Source organism: Ranitomeya variabilis, chromosome 6 (genome assembly GCF_051348905.1).
Source record: "Ranitomeya variabilis isolate aRanVar5 chromosome 6, aRanVar5.hap1, whole genome shotgun sequence".
Lineage (NCBI taxonomy): Eukaryota > Metazoa > Chordata > Amphibia > Anura > Dendrobatidae > Ranitomeya > Ranitomeya variabilis.
In genome coordinates, this window is record NC_135237.1 from 553,383,912 (window position 1) to 553,405,512 (window position 21,601).

The window sequence follows — 21,601 nt, forward strand, 5'->3', positions numbered from 1 at the left end:
TTGTCTTACTTAATTGTGACTTTTCTTACAGGGACAACATCAGTAAAGGTTTTAGTGAGTTTTATGGGAAGGAGTATTGACAGTGCAGTTAACCAATGTCTGCTTCTCGGTAAGTCACATGTTATGGGGAGGAGCTAACTGTTATGAGGTGGTAAGATTTGAGTCAGTCAGAAAAGGATGGTGATGGCAACAAGGGCTGATATGTGACTCTGACAGGAGACAGGCCTTTACAGGGATCTGAGCCCTGCCACAGGGAGATAGAAGGAAGACAGCCGACAGCCGCCATTGTGAGAGGATTTTCATTGCATTTCTGGAAGGGCAAGTCACCTTAGAGGGAAGAAAACAGCCCAGCCACTGAGGTGTAACTGAGTGAGGGTCTCCACAGAGAGAGAACCTGAAAGCAGCCAAAATCACACTGAGAAACTGCCTGTCTGCAAATGTTCATCTGTAAGGAATAGGCTGACCCATTTACCTCACAACTGTATATAGTTATCTACCAGATTACCTCCAGTAAAATTCTTCTTAGCAAAAATCTCCAGTATATGTTGAAGGTGTTGAGAAACTGCTAAATGCATACCAGTGTCTCGGATGTCGCACGTCTCTGAAAATGCACTTTTTGCATTCACATTTAGATTTCTTCCCTCAAAATCTTGGGGATGTAAGCGATGAACAAGGCGAGCCGTTTCACCAGGACATTAAAGTAATGGAACACCGCTACCAGGGTTTTTGGAAAGTCTCAATGATGGCAGATTACTGTTGGATGTTACATAGGGACAACCCTGAAAAATCATATCAACGACAGGGCAGACAAAGTACGCCTGTGCCAGAGCGCAAGCGTGAAGACAAGAAGAGGACGTCATCGTAAGAAGTTGTGAGGCCCCGGACCGGACCGCGACGCCTATCTGATCGGTCCGCCCGCCCAGGTAAGTATAATATAACCTCTTTTTCTTATCTTTCAGGATACATCAGGGGCTTATCTACAGCATTTCAGAATGCTATAGATAAGCCCCTGATACCGGTGGCCTTAGCTCACCTTCGATTTTGGGGGTGACAGGTTCCCTTTAATGTTGCCAGTATATTTCCTATACCTTACAGTAATGATACTGCTCCATGGAAACTATATGTGCTACAGAAAATGTATATACATTTTTGAAATCAGGACAAAAAGATGATTCAGAAAAGAACAAAGTCACCTGCGATGATTACAAAAAAATATTTTTTTGTAGGCCTGTGAAAAGATAGATAATATAATAGATATATATAGATATACTGTATATTAGATAGATTATAGATAGATGACAGATAGATATTCCTGATGACTCCTGCATAGTGCCTCTCTGTATGAGGTATGATAAGTTAAAGTTAATTAGATTGTTGGAGAAGGTGGAGACGGTGGAAATTGGGTTTTTGATATGCAGACATCACCCCACTGTTCCAGCAGCTGCTGCAGTTCTTTTCTACCTTATTAGAAAACAAAGAACGAAGGAAACATGAGTAACAATATATGCACCTTCTTAGGTGTCAAAAAGATAATCTTCAATTACAAGCAATTTATAAAATTGCAGCAAAAATGTGAGCAATTAAAAATACATGAAATTGCACTAATTGTGCAGTATACATGAGCCCAGGACCCAACCTTACAGCTAGACTTCTTTTTTGTTTCATGCTATTTCTGAGTCATTTATATTGATTCAATGCAGCTGTATTTAATTAAGCAAGGGATTTAAGAGAAAGAAAGAAAGAAAGAAAGAAAGAAAGAAAGAAAGAAAGAAAGAAAGAAAAAAAGAAAGAAAGAAAGAAAGAAAGAAAGAAAATGTAGAACGATGACCGTGGTTTTGTTTTTACAGAGCCTCTGATTTTCCATTTGTTAATCACAGTTTGAACACTGCTGACTGGCAATATCAATTCCTTGGATATCTTTTTGTATCCCTTTCCTGTTTTATACAGTTCAGCTACCTTTTTCCATAGATCCATTGACAATTCATTTGCTTTCCCCATGACTCACAATCCAGAATCGTCAGTGGCTAGATGAAAGATGCAAAAGTCTGTCTGGATCCCAGAAACTCCCTCAGCTTTTATGCACACATTCTGATTACAAGCAAACAGGTCACAGGTGTCGTAGCTGTTTTCGCTCTGACCCAATGTCAGCTGACAGATCACCAGTGAGACCCAAATCAAGTAGCTACGCCCGTTATTTTACAAGCGCGCTTGGAGACAAAGACACCTCACACATATCCTGTGAGCAAGTCACTTTTATCTGATATATTAAAACCAAGGCAATGTTTTATACCATTTACAACATATGCATTTGGATGTAACTCATGTAGCCCCCACCATCACCCAGGGTCATACTTTATTTACCATAACCCAGAACATGTTGTGGCTGACTATTAAAAGCATACATGATAAGAAGTATAGTCTCCTTGAAGAGGAGACCATCAGACTACTGCGTCAACAGATTCTAGTAATTCTAACACTTAAAGGCAAACTATTAACCCTTCTATAAAATTTCCCCCTTTTGTAAATGGTATAACCTTTGCTACGGGGTCAGCTGATGTCCACAAAGGAGCTACTGTCTCATGGGTCTAGTACCCACAAGGGGGCTTTCTACCTGCTTCGCCCATCCACCCTCAGTGTGGACACTCACCTCCACTGTCAGCAGTGGCCATACGGGGCCTATGATATACTACAGAAGGTTCAGCCTTAGGTAATACATATATCAGCGCTTTTACAGCTACATAAAACAATAAGCAAAGCAACAAAATTTGCATACAAGTCTGTCAAGTCAAGTCAAAAATAATCCCTCCCTCTAGGCCGCTAAGCCAATTGGCTGGATTTAAAAAGAAGTCTCTATATTGTATTAGTCTTATTAAGAACCTTAAGGAACCAAGAAAATCTGAGTCCAAGTCTCATTGTGTATGCAATGTGGTGTTAATACCCTCCTTGGCTCCTGGGGTATGGCAAAGTACAGCATAGTCCTTGCAGATACTGGGCTGTGTATACAGATCCAACAGTCCAGCAGTTTTTGTCCTTGTCGACATTTAAAAGTGTATTCAGTGTCTCTGTAAGGTGCAAACATCCTACCACTGCCAGCAAGGTGATTAGAACAACAGTCTTTCTGCTAGTGAAAAGATCTTTTTGCAGTGACTGGCATGGATCCAGGTGGGCGTTCCCTCAAGTGAATGTGGTCAGCTGGACTTTACAATGGGCCGTCAAACCGTGGATATAGGCTCCTTCTCACATGTCTGTGTATGACCACCCAATCACCTGGATTCAGCAGATGTGCGTCTGCACTGGCATTAAGATCTGGAATGGATGAAAACACATGTCTATGCACCACATTAAGTCTTTTCTGCAAGGCCTGGACATGGGCTGTTATAGCACCGTGTTGCATTTGTAGCACCTGTGGGAAGTACAGACCAGTCTCTGGCAAACTACTAAACAGGACTTCAAAAGGGGACAAGCCTGTCTTTCTATTTGGAGTGTGTCTGACTAGAAAGAGTGCAAGAGACAAGCACTCTATCCCACTCTTTCCTGTGTCTGCCATGGCCTCTGAATTTTCAGTTTAAGTGTCCCATTTAGGCTCTCCACTTTCCCACTACTTTGTTGTCTATATGGTGCATGATATGCTTGCTGTACTCCCAGGGCCTGCATGACTTCCCTCAATATTTCTCCCGTGAAGTGTGTACCCCTATCACTCTCTATGGTTTCTGGGACATCATACCTGCAGATCAGTTCTTTCATCAGTTTGTCTGCAGTCGCTTTAGCATTTGCACATTTTACCAGATAGGCTTCCAGCCAACCAGAGAAGAGATCTACACATTCTAGGACATTTTTCACACACTCCTACCTTGGGTAGCTGTATGTTGTCAGTCAGCAGTCTCTGAAACGGGTAGAGAGGCCTGGGTGTCGCTTTCTTAGGGATTTTTACTGTTTTACCAGGGTTGTGCTGTGCACAGATGAGGCATGACCGTACGAGCTTTGCTGCTGCGTAACTGAAACCAGGAGCGATCCAGAAGGCATCTACCATGGACACATGTGACATTTTGAGGTGTGAGTGGGGCCAGGTGTTGATTGCACCATTATTAGGAACAGGGACCTTGGTATATACAATTTCTCCTTATTCTCCCAAAACTCCTTTTGAGTTCAGCTCAGCTCCCATTCTCCCCCGTGTTCCTTCTCTGTTTGGGCAGCTGGAGGGATTTCAGGACATCTAGGCTCAGTGTGGCTGGAATACTCTGACTCTCTGCCACTGTCCACTGCTCCCTAGGCCGCCTTGCTGCTACTTTAGCAGCCTCGTCCGCCCTTCTGTTGCCCTCTACCTCCACAGAGTCACCGTTCGTGCATGCTGTTACCTTGACGATGCCAACCTGGACTGGTAACGTCAATGTCTCCACTAATTGTTTCACCAGCTCTGCATTTTTAATGGGCTTACCGGCTGATGTAAGAAACGTTCTGCTTTTCCAGACAGGGCGATAATCATGGGATATTCCCCATGCATAATTCGAATCTGTATAAATATTAGCGACTTTACCTGCAGCAGCTCTACATGCCTCATTGAGTGCCTTCAACTCTGCCTCCTGCACCGACATGTGAGGAGAGAGTGGTTCAGCTCGGATTACCTCATGTGAGGATACTACTGCATGTCCAGTGTAGAATCGCCCATCCTGGTGGTATCTGGAGCCATCTACAAAGGTAAAAACCTCAAAATATGCATTAGGAACAGGTTTTTCATGAACATATGTAAAACATACTCATCAGTTCCTATGCAGTCATGTTTGTGCGTCATGTCAACGTACCAGTGTACTTTTTTTTTTTTTTCTAATGCTGTCACCAATTCCCCCTTTTCTGAATCCACAAGCAGAAGAGTGGCTGGATTCAGAACATTTTACCTTTTGAGGGAGACGTATTCATTAAATTAGTATTAGAGCACATTCAAGTCTGATCTGTCTAGCCATAGACAGGTGTTTTGGTTGAACTTGTACGAGTATGGCATTAATGTCATGTGGGGAACAAATTGTAAAAAAGAAAAAGTCAGTGTGATCTCACATGCCTCTCGGTAATACAGCAGCTCTTACAACACGGACACACGTAGGAGACCCTCTAATCACTGGGTCTAATTGTGCTGAGTAGTAAGCTATTGGTCTCTGTTTCTCTGTTCTCTCCATGCTGTTGTGTCAGCACTGCCTGTTTGTTTTTTTTTCTTTAATCAGGAGCCTTATACCTTTAGAAATATCGTGGCTAGTGTTGAGCATTCCGATACCGCAAGTATCGGGTATCGGCCGATACTTGCGGGTATCGGAATTCCGATACCGAGATCCGATACTTTTGTGGTATCGGGTATCGGTATCGAAACAACATTAATGTGTAAAAGAAAGAATTAAAATAAAAAATATTGCTATACTCACCTCTCCGACGCAGCCTGGACCTCACCGAGGGAACCGGCAGCGTTGTTTGCTTAAAATGCGTGCTTTTACTTCCTTCCGTGACGTCACGGCTTGTGATTGGTCGCGTGCCGCCCATGTGGCCGCGACGCGACCAATCACAGCAAGCCGTGACGTAATTTCAGGTCCTCAATGCCTAATTCTAGGCATTCATGATTTTAAAATTACGTTCCGGCTTGTGATTGGTCGCGTCGCGGTCACATGGGCGACGCAACCAATCACAAGCCGTGATGTCACAGCTTGTGATTGGTTGCGTGCCGCCCATGTGACCGCGACGCGACCAATCACAGCAAACCGTGACGTAATTTCAGGTCCTGATGCCTATTTCTGCATTCAGGACCTGAAATTCGTGACGTAATTTTAAAAATGCGCGCGTCTCCTGCCTCCCGTGACGTCACGGCTTGTGATTGGTCGCGTCGCCCATGTGACCGTGACTTGACCAATCACAAGCCGGAACGTAATTTTAAAATCATGAATGCCTAGAATTAGGCATTGAGGACCTGAAAATTACGTCACGGCTTGCTGTGATTGGTCGCGTCGCGGCCACATGGGCGGCACGCGACCAATCACAAGCCGTGACATCACGGAAGGAAGTAAAAGCGCGCATTTTAAGCAAACAACGCTGCCGGTTCCCTCGGTGAGGTCCAGGCTGCGTCAGAGGGTGAGTATAGCAATATTTCTTTATTTTAATTCTTTATTTTACACATTAATATGGATCCCAGGGCCTGAAGGAGAGTTTCCTCTCCTTCAGACCCTGGGAACCATCAGGATACCATCCGATACTTGAGTCCCATTGACTTGTATTGGTATCGGGTATCGGTATCGGATTAGATCCGATACTTTGCCGGTATCGGCCGATACTTTCCGATACCGATACTTTCAAGTATCGGACGGTATCGCTCAACACTAATCGTGGCTCAAAAATGTCACCTTTTGTTTGTAATACTGTAATTTGTCACATGAGACCTTGCAACCCTTCTCTGCCAAAAAACACAGCAAGTGAACTGTAGCTTCCTTGCAGGACATCTGGTCTGGGCAGCAGAGCAAAAGGTCATCCACGTACTGCAATAGTACAGTCTGTGGATGAGGTGGTTGCCACTGCTCAAGAATCCCTGCCATCGCTGTTGAATAGATGGTTGGGGAGTTCTTTCACCCTTGTGGGAGGACCGTCCAACAGTATTGTTTACCTTCGTGAGTAAAAGAGAAAAGATACTGACAGTCAGAGTGCAGGGGTACAGAGAAGAATGCATTTGCCAAATTAATGACTGTGAAACATTTTGTGACCGTACGGTGTGTGTATTATTGACAATTGAGATCACACTCACTGCAACATCATTATTGGCCTGTAAGTCATGAACTATTCTGTGTCAGAGGAACCCTTGGGTCCTTTTTCTTCTTAATGGGATACAAAGGGGTGTTGCAGGGGGAAGATCTTTGCACCAGAACCCTTGCCTTAACATACTCTTTAATATCCTTGCTCAGGGCCATTGATTTGATTAGGCTCAAGGGGTATTGCTTTAACCAAAGAGGAGTGGTTCCTTCTTTTAATTTAATCATGACAAGGGGAATGGGTAGCCGACCCACATCAGATTTTCCCCTTGCCCAAATGGTGTCTGGTACCTGACTCTTTTTCCTGTCCTCAGACATTCTGGTGTCAGGTGTTACTTTCACTAATCTTGCCATATATGCCATTTTTGAAATATTACACAAGTGTTTATATAAATCAGACACTAATGTCCAAATATTATTTATACCTGTATTTGATTGGGTAGAGTACCTCTTAAGAAAACTAAATTTGATTCACAAAATATGTTACCAACAGAAAATTATACATATGAAAATATATAATTACGAAAGATACTGAGTCATAAAATGGGAGAGCACAATGCCATAGGGCACAGCAAAGCACAAGCTTATTCTAAGAAAGTAGCCGCCCTATATAAATCCATAACTAACCGTTCCAAATATAAAAAGAAGGGATTTGAAAAATACCAAATATCAATACCAGTTGCTTGCAATAAGGTGTAGGAAGTGGAAAAGACAAATAAACAGTGAATATGGTTTGAGCCAACATAATGAATGGCTAAAAACTATATATCATATGAAGACAACCTAGAAATACACAGTAACTATACCATCTTGTGCAAGAAAACTACTAAACTGGCAAATGAATGGAATTAAGTGTAACTATAATTGGGCATGATTTACCTGTGGTATAATGTGCATGTGGAAGACCCTGGCGTCCCTCTGCACCAAGTGTTTATATGAAAGGGGACTTGTGACTGTAATACCCTCAGGAGAGTACTGTATGATGGCTTAGCCACCACTCAACTCTGCTCCCAGCAAATTCATAGGAGAATTGTCACTAACAATAAGTTTGTAAGCACCTCTTGGCTGTCTCGTGATTCTAGTCTTATTTGTTTAGTCATAGGGCTTCAGTCGCTTGTCCCTCTACACTCACGCATTCCACAGTCTCGTCAGTAATCATGTCTGGCGTTATCAAGTCTTTGTGTACCACAGTTCCGGCTGCCCCAGTGTCAATCAAGAATTCTGTCTCCTTCCCTCCCGGCACTGGTATGGTGGTCATCAAGGCAGCACCAGGTCCGGAGGGGACAAGAACAGGGCACACATTTGTCACTGGGTTGTCAGTTTCCTAGTTTGAAGGTGAAGGAGGTGGAAGATTGGTCTGAGTGTCCATTTCCTCCACAATTCCAGCACTTCACTGCTTCTAAGTCCTTAGGTCCCTTACTACGTCTACTGTTTTCCTTGTACTCCAGCATACATGACACGTCTTATTGTCCTAGTTTGTTCAACTCTTTAGCGACTTTCAGGAGATCTTTTGGATCTACATTTCTCCATTCAGGTCTGGCTCTCTGTAATGCGTCTCGTAAGTCTTTGGTCATACCATCAATGAATGTATTCACCAATACTTTAACTGTTATGATCTGGTGGCCCAGGAGTAGCATTGGACGTACTCTGGAGAAGGTGGTATCTATACTGACCGCGGACCCTGAACCTAACACCGCAACTAGAAGTAGCCGTGGGATGTACCTACTGATCCTAGACACCTCGACACAGCCAAAGGACTAATTAACCGTATAGATAGAAAAGGGAAAACTATCTCGCTTCAGAGAAAATTCCCAAAGGATAGGCAGCCCCCCACAAATATTGACTGTGAGAGGAGAGGAAAAAACATACACAGGCTGAAAACAGGATTTAGCAAAGGAGGCCATTCTAGCTAAATAGGAAAGATAGGACAGAGAACTATGCAGTCAGTATTAAAATACTAAGAAATATCCACCACAGAAAATACAAAAAACTCCACATCTAACTAAAGATATGGAGGGTATATCTGCCTCTCCAGAGATTCCAGCTTGACTGCATAAATCCTTACACAGATTAAGCTGGACAAGAAAAAACATGAAATGCACTGAACAATGAGGCCCACAACATGTGGGCTGCAAAACAAGCAGAACTTATCTTGGAGAAAAGACCAGAAAGCAGGAGAAACCATGAAGGGATGTGAATCCTCCAGAATACAATGGACAACTGGCACTGACTAAAGGGTGAGGCCAGACTAAATAGCCCAGTCCAGAGTGGACACACCTGATAACTGCTGTGAAGGACAGAGCAGCGCTACCACTTATTACCACCGGAGGGAGCCCAAGAACAGAATTCACAACAGTACCCCCCCCTTGAGGAGGGGTCAACGAACCCTCACCAGAGCCCCCAGGCCGATCAGGACAAGCCAAATGGAAGGCACGAACCAAATCGTCAGCATGAACATCAGAGGCAACAACCCAAGAATTATCCTCCTGGCCATAACCGTTCCACTTGACAAGATACTGAAGCCTCCGCCTTGAAAAACGAGAATCCAAGATCTTCTCAACAACATACTCCAACTCCCCATCAATCAACACCGGGGCAGGAGGATCAACAGAGGGAACGACGGGTACCACATATTTCCGCAACAAAGATCTATGAAAAACATTGTGGATGGAAAAAGAGGCTGGAAGGGCAAAACGAAAAGACACTGGATTGATAATCTCAGAAATCCTATAAGGACCAATAAACTGAGGCTTGAACTTAGGGGAAGAAACCTTCATAGGAACATGACGGGAAGACAACCAGACTAAATTCCCAACTCGAAGCCGGGAACCCACACGCCGCCGACGGTTAGCAAAACGCTGAGCCTCCTCCTGAGACAAGACCAAATTGTCCACAACATGAGCCCAAATTTGCTGCAACCTGTCAACCACAGAGTCCACCCCAGGACAATCAGAAGGCTCAACCTGCCCCGAAGAAAAACGAGGATGAAACCCAGAATTACAAAAACAAGGTGAAACCAAGGTAGCAGAACTAGCCCAATTATTAAGGGCAAGAAAGCCACCCAATCATCCTGATCGGCAGACACAAAGCATCTCAAATAAGTTTCCAAAGTCTGGTTAGTTCGCTCGGTTTGGCCATTTGTCTGAGGATGAAATGCGGAAGAAAAAGACAAATCAATGCCCAGCCTAGCAAAAAAGGCCCGACAAAACCTGGAAACAAACTGGGAACCTCTATCGGACACAATATTCTCCGGAATGCCATGCAAATGAACCACATGCTGAAAAAACAACGGAACCAACTCAGAAGAGGAAGGTAATTTAGGCAAAGGTACCAAATGAACCATCTTAGAAAACCGGTCACAAACCACCCAGATAACAGACATCCTCTGGGAAACCGGAAGATCTGAAATAAAATCCATAGAAATATGCGTCCAAGGCCTCTCAGGGACCGGCAAAGGCAAAAGCAACCCACTGGCGCGTGAGCAGCAAGGTTTGGCCCACACACAAGTCCCACAGGACTGCACAAAGGAGCACACATCCCGTGACAAAGAAGGCCACCAAAATGACCTACTAACCAAATCTCTGGTACCAAAAATCCCAGGATGACCAGCCAACACAGAACAGTGAACCTCAGAAATCACTTTGCTAGTCCATCTATCAGGAACAAACAGTTTCCCCACTGGACAGCGGTCAGGTTTATCAGCCTGAAATTCCTGAAGAACCCTTTATAAATCAGGGGAGATGGCAGAAAGAATCACCCCCTCCTTCAGAATGCCGACCAGCTCAAGGACCCCAGGGGAATCAGGCAAAAAACTCCTAGAGATGGCATCAGCCTTAACATTCTTAGAACCCGGAAGATACGAGACAACAAAATCAAAATGGGAGAAAAACAGGGACCATCGGGCCTGTCTAGGATTCAGCCGTTTGGCAGACTCGAGGTAAATCAAATTCTTATGATCGGTCAAGACCACAATACGATGTTTAGTCCCCTCAAGTCAATGTCGCCACTCCTCAAATGCCCACTTCATAGCCAACAACTCACGATTACCGACATCATAATTGCATTCCGCAGGCGAAAATTTTCGAGAGAAGAAGGCACACGGTTTCATCAAGGAACCATCAGAATTCCTCTGAGACAAAACGGCCCCTGCCCCAATCTCAGAAGCGTCAACCTCAACCTGAAAAGGAAGAGAAACATCCGGCTGACGCAACACAGGGGCAGAAGTAAATGGGTGTTTAAGCTCCTGAAAGGCAGAAACGGCCGCAGAGGACCAATTCGTCACATCAGCGCCTTTCTTCGTCAAATCTGTCAGGGGTTTAACCACACTGGAGAAGTTGGCAATGAAACGGCGATAAAAATTAGCAAAGCCCAAAAATTTCTGAAGGCTCTTCACAGAAGTGGGCTGGATCCAATCATGAATGGTCTGAACCTTAACCGGATCCATTTCTATAGATAAGGGAGAAAAAATGAAGCCCAAAAAAGAAACCTTCTGTACTCCAAAGAGGCACTTAGACCCCTTCACAAACAAGGCATTATCACGAAGGATCTGAAATACCATCCTGACTTGTTTCACATGAGACTCCCAATCATTGGAAAAAATCAAAATATCATCCAAATATACAATCATGAATTTATCAAGATAATTCCGAAATATATCATGCATGAAGGACTGAAACACAGATGGAGCATTAGAGAGTCCGAATGGCATCACAAGATATTCAAAATGGCCCGCGGGCATATTGAACGCAGTTTTCAATTCTTCGCCCTGCTTAATACGAACAAGATTATATGCCCCTCGAAGGTCAATCTTAGTAAACCAACTAGCACCCTTAATCCTGGCAAACAAATCAGAGAGCAAAGGCAAAGGGTATTGGAATTTGACCGTGATCTTATTCAAGAGGCGATAATCAATACAGGGTCTCAAGGAGCCATCCTTCTTGGCAACAAAAAAGAAACCTGCTCCCAATGGAGAAGAAGATGGCCGAATATGCCCCTTCTCCAAAGACTCCTTAACATAACTCCGCATGGCGGCATGTTCTGGCACAGACAGTTTGAAAAGTCGGCCCTTAGGGAACTTACAGCCTGGAATCAAGTCAATAGCACAATCACAGTCCCTATGCGGTGGAAGGGAACTGGACTTGGGCTCATCAAAAACATCCTGGAAATCTGACAAAAACTCAGGAACTTCAGAAGAGGGGGAGGAGGAAATTGACATCAAAGAAGCGTCATCATGAACCCCCTGACAACCCCAACTAGTCACAGACATAGATTTCCAATCCAACACCGGATTATGCACCTGTAACCGTGGAAACCCCAGCACAATAACATCATGCAGATTATGCAACACCAGAAAACGACAATCTTCCTGATGGGCTGACGCCATGCACATGGTTAACTGTGTCCAAAACTGAGGTTTATTTTTAGCCAATGGTGTAGCATCAATGCCCCTCAAAGGGATAGGACTCTGCAAAGGCTGTAAGGGAAACCCACAACGTCTGGCAAATTCATCAGATACCACAAATGCCATGACAGAAAATGACGATAATGAGCAGATCAGGGTCACAGATAACAGAAATTTAGGTTGTACGGTACTGATGGTAACAGAACTAGCGATTCTCTTGACACGCTTAGGGCAATCAGAAATAACATGAGCAGAATCGACGCAGTAAAAACACAACCCATTCTGACGTCTGAATCCTTGTCGTTCAGCTCTAGACACAATCCTATCACATTGCATGGGCTCAGGACTCCGCTCGGAAGACAACGCCATAGTGTGCACAACTCTGCGCTCACGCAAGCGCCGATCAATTTGAATGGCCAGAGACATAGAATCACTCAAACCAGCAGGCGTGGGGAACCCCACCATAACATCTTTAACGGATTCAGAAAGACCCTTTCTGAAAGTTGTCGCCAAAGCATCCTCATTCCATTTAGTCAACACAGATCATTTTCTAAATTTCTGGCAATATGATTCTGCCGCTTCTTGACCCTGACACAGGGCCAATAAGGTTTTCTCAGCATGCTCTACAGAGTTAGGTTCATCATACAATAACCCAAGCGCCTGAAAAAAGGCGTCTACATTAAACAACGCCCGATTCCCAGGTTCCAGGGCAAATGCCCAATCCTGGGGGTCGCCACGCAACAGAGATATGACAATTTTAACCTGCTGGATGGGATCACCAGAGGAACGGGGCTTCAGAGCAAAAAACACAGTTATTTTTAAAGCTCAGAAATTTAGACCTGTCCCCAAAAAACAGATCAGGAGTTGAAATTCTAGGCTCCAAAGCTGGAGTCTGAATGATATAATCAGAAATACCCTGTACTCTAGCAGCAAGTTGATCCACACGAGAAGCAAGTCCCTGAACATCCATGTCAGCGCCAAAATTCTGAACCACCCAGAGATAAAGAGGGAAAAAAAACCACAACAGAGTACAGAAAAAAAAATGGCTCAGCACTTTCTTTCCCTTCTTCTGAGATGCGGTTAACTCATTGTTGGCCAGTTGTACTGTTATGATCTGGTGGCCCAGGAGTAGCATTAGACGTACTCTGGAGAAGGTGGTATCTATACTGACCGCGGACCCTGAACCTAACACCGCAACTAGAAGTAGCCGTGGGATGTACCTACTGATCCTAGACACCTCGACACAGCCGGAGGACTAATTAACCCTATAGATAGAAAAGGGAAAACTATCTTGCCTCAGAGAAAATTCCCAAAGGATAGGCAGCCCCCCACAAATATTGACTGTGAGAGGAGAGGAAAAAACATACACAGGCTGAAAATAGGATTTAGCAAAGGAGGCCAATCTAGCTAAATAGGAAAGATAGGGCAGAGAACTATGCAGTCAGTATTAAAATACTAGGAAATATCCACCACAGAAAATACAAAAAACTCCACATCTAACTAAAGATATGGAGGGTATATCTGCCTCTCCAGAGATTCCAGCTTGACTGCATAAATCCTTACACAGATTAAGCTGGACAAGAAAAAACATGAAATGCACTGAACAATGAGGCCCACAACATGTGGGCTGCAAAACAAGCAGAACTTATCTTGGAGAAAAGACCAGGAAGCAGGAGAAACCATGAAGGGATGTGAATCCTCCAGAATACAATGGACAACTGGCACTGACTAAAGGGTGAGGCCAGACTAAATAGCCCAGTCCAGAGTGGACACACCTGATAACTGCTGTGAAGGACAGACAGCAGCGCTACCACTTATAACCACCGGAGGGAGCCCAAGAACAGAATTCACAACATTTAACATCAAGTGGGTTTACTGGACTGTACCCCATGTTTTCCCATTTCAGCTGTAACTGTCCAAAGTACATCTCTACACTCTCTCCTTTTGTCTGTAAAACATCTGTAAAAGTCTTAATTTGCATCTTAGTACGTCACCTGCTTTTGTGCTCACTAACTCCCTAGGCCTGCCCAGGTGCACTTATACGTCCATCATATTGTCTTTATCTCAAAAATGGGAAAGGTTGGTTCTCAGGGTCAGCCAATTGTTTTTGCATATCTAGCTAGTCAGAGAGCCTCCAGGGATAATACTCCTGTATCTGTTTTACCCTACCTGATGTGGTTGGTTCTCTGGTGGTGGGGGTGACTAGATGACTGGTTGGGGGTGACATGACATGCTGGTCTACAGCTCCTTCCCAAAAGGATTACTGTCAGCTTACTCCCAAAAGTTAATGTCCCCACTATCCACCAACCACAATCCTGTGTCAGCTTCTTATGTCACTACATGTGATCTTGTCTGGACAGGATTCAGTGCAATTCTCTTAGGTCGGGTTGCAGCATGGATCATACAAGTATTTTTCCAGTCTGGGTTTGTCTGACCACAGTGTTTACAAGTCCATCTGTCTTGTCTAGGTCTCTGGTTATACAAAGGTATAACGGTAGCAGTAATGTGTCAGTCATAGTCAGACTTTTAAGCATCAAACATTCATAATACACCTTACTTCCGTCCTGCTGCACTCTCTCAGACGCCATTTATTCACTTGCTATTTTCCTCCTTTGTCTGTGCCTTTTTGAACATCCAAACATCCACTCACTGGCATTTTTGCCTTTTTTCAATCTCGGTTCTCACATCTTTCACTGCTTCCTTTTTCCAATCTATACAGCGGTGTTTGGATCCCATTGGGGGCCCTGACTGCACACAGAATAAGTTGCCCATGGCTTCAACTTATCCGCTCAGACAACTCACCTGCAGTGTGAGTGTCAAGATTTAGAGGGAAGGTTATGCCACCTCTCTCCCGGTAAACCTAAAGGATGTAACGGGAAGGCTAAAACTGCCTCTCACCCGTTAGATCAACTGGCTAGAAAAGGGAGGCCCAGCTGTGTTAGGCCTCTGACCTTCTAGCTCAGTTCCATGGACGGGAAGGTTATGCCACCTCTCACCCGTAAGTTGACTGTAGAAGGAAGGCCCTGTTGTGTTAGGCCTCTCACCTACTACATCAGCCGTGCAGTTGGCTACCCCCCCTGTTGATTCTCAATTTGCTAAATCAATCACTCAACTTGGAGCAGGTGAATCTTTTTACCAGTCTTTCAATCACTTACAAGTTTCCTCTAAAATAGGCACAGTTTCTTTACTTTTTGACGTCCAACTTCAACTTACAGTATTCCTTTAAACTCAAATCTTACACTGTACAATACCAAGGACAGAGAAACTTAGAATGCAGCTACGTGCCCCCCTTCCTCTAGCCCACAGCAGAGAGAGGAGAGATCATAAGCAATTCGTGCAGCGGTCTGCTTCCCTCCTCCCATCAGGTATTCTGCGCAGATAAGAGCTTTGTGCCTCACAAACACAGAAACAAAATGCAGCAGTTTTCAGACTTAATCTCTACAAAACATTCAAACATTCATCCTCTCGGAATTAAAAACAGTTTCTCTATACAGGCAGATCCCTGCATAACTTTAATAAGCTGATTCTGACCGCGTCCGGCCAAAACACATATAGAAACCGATCCAAGGTCAAACCATATATAACACAGGTTTCACTGAATCTCAGATGTAATTAAATGTACATTAAAAATATCCACAACTCATTCATCCTGGACCTTCAACAACAGTTAGATAAGTAATGATACTTATGTGATCATTCATTCATACGTGCTCATTCAGGGATTGTTTTTTTTTCATTTCACTCACTCCACCTAATTCAGCTCAAACTGAGTTGAATAATGTCTTTTGTCACATACGGAGGACCACACCTAATGGAACCCCTCATCAATCAGGGATTTATCTATCCCTTATACTCATTTACTCACCTCTCCTCTCATTTAGAGGTTCTCATAGACATACATACATATAAGGCTCACACAGCCTGCCTATTTTGCACTTTGGAATTAACACAACTTTATATAAACAAAAATGCAGCAGTGTCCACTGACACTCTGAAAGCACTTTAAGGCCAAACAACAAAAACCACGGCCTTATATAAAATACAGCTTCATATAATGTACTGCCAATCCAAAATGACCAAAATAACAACACTGCACAGAGTCCATCCCAGCTCTGTATTACACACACACTAAACAAATACATAACCAATTAGGATATTGACAAATAATACAGATAACAATTATCACAATTATCATCTTATTACTCTATTATTCAACTCTCATACCGACATAAACAGACAAAACACAAAACTCACTGGTGATGTGGATTCTTTGAACCGTGTTGGCAGCCTTTTACCCAGAGGTATGGAGAAATCCGGAAGAGAGATTGCAGGTGCAAAACAGATTGTAAGAATAACATTTCGCACCTTGCTGCAGCTGGTGTTTGCATGTCCAATCTCTCAGGAAGCTCCCACATACGGATTCCAAATAGGCTGGTTACACGGCCCCCGTTCGGGCGCCAAAACTGTCGTAGCTGTTTTTGGTCTGACCCAATGTCAGCTGACAGATCACCAGTGAGACCCAAATCAAGTAGTTACACCTGTTATTTTACAAGCGCGCTTGGAGACAAAAAGACACCTCACACATATCCTGTGAGCAAGTCACTTTTATCTGATATATTAAAACCAAGGCAATGTTTTATACCATTTACAACATATGCATTTGGATGTAACTCATGTAGCCCCCACCATCACCCAGGGTCATACTTTATTTACCATAACCCAGAACATGTTGTGGCTGACTATTGAAAGCATACATGATAAGAAGTATAGTCTCCTTGAAGAGGAGACCATCAGACTACTGCGTCAACAGATTCTAGTAATTCTAACACTTAAAGGCAAGAGGCACTTAAAGGCAAACTATTAACCCTTCTATAACACAGGTGAGGATGTTACCTTTAGTAGCCATTCAAACCCATTTGTGTCAAAGTCTGTGATTGTTATCAGGCCAAAATCATCAGGGTGTGTGAACTTTTGATCAGGGTCTTTTGGATCTTTTGGGTTATCATTATGATTTATAAAGAGAACACACAGTAGTTTGATAATAAAGGCTTCACCCAACCATGAGGGGAGAAAAAGTTTTGGTGTTATCATTCATATTCTCTGAAAAAAGGATCAGACAGCTAAAATTCTGCCGGGGTATGTGTAACCTCTTGAGCACTACTGTATATATATATATATATATATATATATATATATATATATATACAGTACAAACCAATAGTTTGGACATACCTTCTCATTTAAAGATTTTTCTGTATTTTCATGACTATGAAAATTGTACATTCACACTGAAGGCATCAAAACTATGAATTAACACATGTAGAATTATATACTTAACAAAAGTGTGAAACAACTGAAAATATGTCTGATATTTGAGGTTCTTCAAAGTAGCCACCTTTTGCTTTGATGACTGCTTTGCACACTTTTGTCATTCTCTTGATGAGCTTCAAGAGGTAGTCACCGGGATTGGTTTTCACTTCACAGGTGTGCCCTGTCAGGTTTAATAAGTGGGATTTCTGGCCTTATAAATGGGGTTGGGACCATCAGTTGTGTTGAGCAGAAGTCTGGTGGATACACAGCTGATAGTCCTTCGGAATAGACTGTTAGAATTTGTATTATGGCAAGAAAAAAGCAGCTAAGTAAAGAAAAACGAGTGGCCATCATTACTTTAAGAAATGAAAGTCAGTCAGTCCAAAAAATTGGGAAAACTTTGAAAGTGTCTCCAAGTGCAGTTGCAAAAACCATCAAGCGCTACAAAGAACCTGGCTCACATGAGGACCGCCCCAGGAAAGGAAGACCAAGAGTCACCTCTGCTTCTGAGGATAAGTTTATCCGAGTCACCAGCCTCAGAAATCGCAGGTTAACAGTAGCTGAGATTAGAGACCAGGTCAATGCCACACAGAGTTCTAGCAGCAGACACATCTCTACAACAACTATTAAGAGGAGACTTTGTGCAGCAGGCCTTCATGGGAAAATAGCTGCTAGGAATCCACTGCTAAGGACAGGCAACAAACAGAAGAGACTTGTTTGGGCTAAAAAACACAAGAAATGGACATGGACATGGACAAGTGGAAATCTGTGCTTTGGTCTGATGAGTCCAAATTTTAGATCTTTGCTTCCAACCACCATGTCTTTGTGTGATGCAGAAAAGGTGAACGGATGGACTCTACATGCCTGGTTCCCACCGTGAAGCATGGAGGAGGTGTGATGGTGTGGGGGTGCTTTGCTGGTGACACTCTTCGGGATTTATTCACAATTGAAGGCATACTGAACCAGCATGGCTACCACAGCATCTTGCAGCGGCTTGCTATTCCATCCAGTTTGCGTTTAGTTGGACCATCATTTATTTTTCAACAGGACAATGACCCCAAACACACCTCCAAGCTGTGTAAGGGCTATTTGACCAAGAAGGAGAGTGATGGGGTGTTACGCGAGATGACCTGGCCTCCACAGTCACCAGACCTGAACCCAATCGAGATGGTTTCGGGTGAGCTGGACCGCAGAGTGAAGGCAAAAGGGCCAACAAGTGCTAAGCATCTCTGGGAACTCCTTCAAGATCATTGGAAGACCTCTTGAAGCTCATCAAGAGAATGCCAAGAGTGTGCAAAGCAGTCATCAAAGCCAAAGGTGGCTACTTTGAAGAACCTAGAATATACAGTGGGGCAAAAAAGTATTTAGTCAGTCAGCAATAGTGCAAGTTCCACCACTTAAAAAGATGAGAGGCGTCTGTAATTTACATCATAGGTAGACCTCAACTATGGGAGACAAACTGAGAAAAAAAAATCCAGAAAATCACATTGTCAGTTTTTTTATCATTTTATTTGCATATTATGGTGGAAAATAAGTATTTGGTCAGAAACAAACAATCAAGATTTCTGGCTCTCACAGACCTGTAACTTCTTCTTTAAGAGTCTCCTCTTTCCTCCACTCATTACCTGTAGTAATGGCACCTGTTTAAACTTGTTATCAGTATAAAAAGACACCTGTGCACACCCTCAAACAGTCTGACTCCAAACTCCACTATGGTGAAGACCAAAGAGCTGTCAAAGGACACCAGAAACAAAATTGTAGCCCTGCACCAGGCTGGGAAGACTGAATCTGCAATAGCCAACCAGCTTGGAGTGAAGAAATCAACAGTGGGAGCAATAATTAGAAAATGGAAGACATTCAAGACCACTGATAATCTCCCTCGATCTGGGGCTCCACGCAAAATCCCACCCCGTGGGGTCAGAATGATCACAAGAACGGTGAGTAAAAATCCCAGAACCACGCGGGGGGACCTAGTGAATGAACTGCAGAGAGCTGGGACCAATGTAACAAGGCCTACCATAAGTAACACACTACGCCACCATGGACTCAGATCCTGCAGTGCCAGACGTGTTCCACTGCTTAAGCCAGTACATGTCCGGGCCCGTCTGAAGTTTGCTAGAGAGCATTTGGATGATCCAGAGGAGTTTTGTGAGAATGTCCTATGGTCTGATGAAACCAAACTGGAACTGTTTGGTAGAAACACAACTTGTCGTGTTTGGAGGAAAAAGAATACTGAGTTGCATCCATCAAACACCATACCTACTGTAAAGCATGGTGGTGGAAACATCATGCTTTGGGGCTGTTTCTCTGCAAAGGGGCCAGGACGACTGATCCGGGTACATGAAAGAATGAATGGGGCCATGTATCGTGAGATTTTGAGTCCAAACCTCCTTCCATCAGCAAGGGCATTGAAGATGAAACGTGGCTGGGTCTTTCAACATGACAATGATCCAAAGCACACCACCAGGGCAACGAAGGAGTGGCTTCATAAGAAGCATTTCAAGGTCCTGGAGTGGCCTAGCCAGTCTCCAGATCTCAACCCTATAGAAAACCTTTGGAGGGAGTTGAAAGTCCGTGTTGCCAAGCAAAAAGCCAAAAACATCACTGCTCTAGAGGAGATCTGCATGGAGGAATGGGCCAACATACCAACAACAGAGTGTGGCAACCTTGTGAAGACTTACAGAAAACGTTTGACCTCTGTCATTGCCAACAAAGGATATATTACAAAGTATTGAGATGAAATTTAGTTTCTGACCAAATACTTATTTTCCACCATAATATGCAAATAAAATGATAAAAAAACAGACAATGTGATTTTCTGGATTTTTTTTTCTCAGTTTGTCTCCCATAGTTGAGGTCTACCTATGATGTAAATTACAGACGCCTCTCATCTTTTTAAGTGGTGGAACTTGCACTATTGCTGACTGACTAAATACTTTTTTGCCCCACTGTAAGACATAATTTCAGTTGTTTCACACTTTTTTGCTAAGTATATAATTCCACGTGTTAATTCATAGTTTTGATGTGAATGTACAATTTTCATAGTCATGAAAATGCAGAAAAATCTTTAAATGAGGTGTGTCAAAACTTTTGGTCTGTACTGTATATATACACACTGCTCAAAAAAATAAAGGGAACACTAAAACCCACATCCTAGATATCACTGAATGAAATATTCCAGTTGGAAATCTTTGTTCATTATATAGTGAAATGTGTTGAGAACAATAAAACCTAAAAATTATCAACATAAATCGCAACTAATATCCCACGGAGATCTGGAGTTGGAATGATGCTCAAAATCAAAGTGGTAAATGAAGTTACAGGCTGATCCAACTTTGGTAGAAATGCCTCAAGATAAAGGAATGATGCTCTGTAGTGTGTGTGGCCTCCACATGCCTGTATGTCCTCCCTACAATGCCTGGTCATGCTCCTGATGAGGCGGCGGATCGTCTCCTGAGTGATCTCCTCACAGGCCTGGACTAAAGCATCCACCAACTCCAAGACAGTCTGTGGTGTGAGACTTGATATCCCAGATGTGTTCAATTGGATTCAGGTCTGGGGAATGGCAGGACCAATCCATAGCTTCAATGCTTTCATCTTGCAGGAACTGCTGACACACTCCAGCCACATGAGGTTTGGCAATGTCCTGCATTAGGAGGAGCCCAGGGCCAACCGCACCAGCATATGGTCTCACAAGGGGTCTGAGGAACTCATTTTGGTACCTAATGGCAGTCAGGCTACCTCTGGCAAGCACATAGAGGGCGGTGCGGCCCTTCATAGAAATGTCACCCCATACCATTACTAACCCAATGTCAAACCAAAAGTGCTGAAGGATGTTGCAGATCGCTCTCCATGGCATCTCCAGACTCTGTCACATCTGTCACATGTGCTCTGTGTGAACCTGCTTTCATCTGTGAAGAGCACAGTGGCGAATTTGCCAATCCAGGTGTTCTGTGGAAAATGCCAAGCATCATGCACGGTGTTCGGCTATGACCACAACCCCCATCTGTGGACATCGGGCACTCAGACCATCCTCATGGAGTCGGTTTCTAACCGTTTGTGCAGACACATGCACATTTGTGGCCTGCTGGAGGTCATTTTGAGGGCTCTGGCAGTG

The 21,601-nt window shown here is 43.6% G+C and overlaps 1 long non-coding RNA gene across 1 annotated transcript in view; it reads right to left on the bottom strand.

Moving 5' to 3' along the window:
• Positions 1–2,728: 2,728 nt before the first annotated feature.
• Positions 2,729–21,601, bottom strand: part of LOC143781626 (uncharacterized) — a 321,470-nt gene continuing 302,597 nt past the window's right edge. Inside the window, exon 3 of the long non-coding RNA XR_013216781.1 lies at positions 2,729–3,306. This is a non-coding gene — a long non-coding RNA (uncharacterized LOC143781626). The remainder of the gene's footprint in view (positions 3,307–21,601) is intronic.